We start from the raw sequence: 2514 nt of genomic DNA, 5'->3' as shown, positions 1-2514 counted from the left end.
CTTAAGCAAGAAAAATTAATTTTATTACCCCAAAAGAGTTTATAGGAATTATTTTAATAAATGAAATATCCTCATGAAACTTTCCTTATAATAACAAAACAAGAGAGCATTGAGCTATATAGTTCCTTATTTCAGGCTAATTGTGACATCCAACTTCAGGTTATTTGGAGCTTGGTTATTTTGTTTCAGTGGGTGGGTTTGAAGAGGCAAATCTTAAGTGCTGGGTAGGAGCATAGATAGCGGATGAAAAGAAAGCACTGAACAGCTGACTTCCACACTGATGGGCAGAGGCGTGTAGAGTCAAATCAGTAGGTAAGTCAAACATTTTGGTCACTTTTTGTGGCCATGGTGTTACTCCAGAGATGCCTCTGGCTTTCTGGGGCTAGGACTTGCTGGCTGAAGGCACTCCTCCCTTTCGTGAGTCCAGCACTGGGGACAATGTGTGGTAAACGTTGGAGTGTGAGGAATGCTCACTGGCACACACAGGGCACACGTGGGAGGGACTGCAGCAGCAGCATGTGACTGCTGAGTATAGTGACCTTTAACTACCTGCATCTCCTCTCCTAGGAGGCCTAGGAGGTTAACAATAAACAAACATGAGACCATGATAGACCAAAAAGAAGGCAGTAGGACATGGGGGAGGAGGTGGTGAGAAAGTTTCAGGGTGTTTCCATGCCTGGGGGCGGGCAGTAAGAAAGGCCCAGAAGCCTCAGGAAACCATGGTGGGGTGGGGGAGAAGTAGTAAGCCTGTCCCTTGAACTGCGTGAGGTGCTGATCAGCTGCACCATGTTGTCCTGCCCCTTGTCCCCTGGGCACTGCCTGGCCTGCGTACCTCAGGTCCATTTCCACCCTGGAAGAAAAGAAAATCTTTCTTTGGGACCAGGTTGCTCCTTGGTTAAGGGAAACATTTGGGTGATGAGGCTGTTTTCTTATTTTTCTCTGTCTCCATCTTCCATCATCTCCCTTCTTCTACTCTTCCCTTTCTGTCTTCTCCCTCCTTTCCTTTCACCTTCTTTCCCTTTTCTCCTCTCTCATACTGTGGACCAGACATTATGACAATGTCTGGACAGTAGCATATTCTATAACACTTCTCTTTTGAATTAGCACTTTTCTTTCAAAAAGAAGGAAATCTACCCTGTTTGCAGGACACCTACAACCTGCGGGGCACTGCACATGTTCCCTGGAACCATCCTTAGAGCACTAAGGGTCAGCTCTCTGTGCCTGTAAGTGGATGAGGTGACAGCAGAGGCCAGCAGTTGGTGGCAAGAAAAAGCAGCACAATGGGATGAAGTGCAACCTACAGGCACAGAGCCTGTTCAGAGGGCTCAACCCTGGCTCCATGGGCAAATTGCTGACATTGTGTTGTGTCTCCTAACACTTGATACAGAGGAGAGGGAAGCTAGAAGGTGGTTGATTTGCTTTCCTCAGTTATCTGGGTCTTTAGACAATAAAAATGAACATTCCTATAAAGGAATATCTAAATCACTCTGACTGGGGCAGCTGACCTGTGGGCTGTTTTGTACAGGGAATTGTGAACTAGCTGATATGATGTTCTCTTTAGGATCAGATTTTTAGTAAACAGAACTCTTTTGGTTGCAAGTGACAGAAAGTCAGTTTAAAATGTCCTTAACAGAAAAGCAAATGTATTAAATAATAAGTCTAGGGTTGTTCCCACTTCAGGGGTGGCTGGATATAAGTGCTTAAATGTGTCATCATCCTTCATCTCTTTCTCTCTTTTACCAGGTTTTCCCCCAGGTGGCTTTTTTCACAGGCTGGCTCAATTGGAAGTTGTATGACCACCCCCATTGGACTTCTATCCTATAGTGCAACAGCCTAGCAGGAGTGGGGTTTGTCTTTTAACCAAAGATTTTGGGTTTATACTCCTTATCTCTGATTGGCCTGATTTGGCTCTTGGGCCTGCCCCTGAGCCAATCATTCTGCTGTGAGAGATATGGGACACTCTTTGCCTGGGCCTGAGTGATAAGCTTCCTGCCTCCCCTGAAGCAGGGGTAGAGAGATCAGGGCAGCTATACCTCTGGCCTGGAAGTGGTGGGAAAGTGGTTCCCTAGCAGAAAGGCAGGGTGCGGTAACCAGACAGAAAATTGATGTTGGGCAGGTATACTAGCTAAGACAAGGTGCAGCTGCAGTAACAAAAATTTCTAAAAAGTGCTGTGGCAGAAAGAAGGTTATTTTTTTACCTAGCAGTTCTGGGTTTTAGGGTGACTCTCCTCCCTGCCATCACTTGGGGACTGAGACTTCCTCCCTTTGTTACTCTGCCAAGTCCTGGGACATTGTCAACATAGGCATGGTTGAAACTGGGTTTCTGTGGGTTTCAGCCTGTAGGAGAGTTATCTTGGTTTGAGTTCCTCCAGAAGCAGATTCTGAGGCAAGGGCTCAAATTCAAGTCTATCGCTATGGAAGGTGATCCCAGGAAGCATCTGCAGGGCAGTAGGGAAGTGTGACAGCGATGGGAAGACAACAACCAAAGGGAATAAAATAGAGAAAGTTACTGCT

The sequence above is a fragment of the Phyllostomus hastatus genome, unplaced genomic scaffold, assembly GCF_019186645.2.
Source record: "Phyllostomus hastatus isolate PE091 unplaced genomic scaffold, TTU_PhHast_1.1 phas_contig_17, whole genome shotgun sequence".
NCBI lineage: Eukaryota > Metazoa > Chordata > Mammalia > Chiroptera > Phyllostomidae > Phyllostomus > Phyllostomus hastatus.
This window is presented reverse-complemented; position numbering follows the sequence as displayed.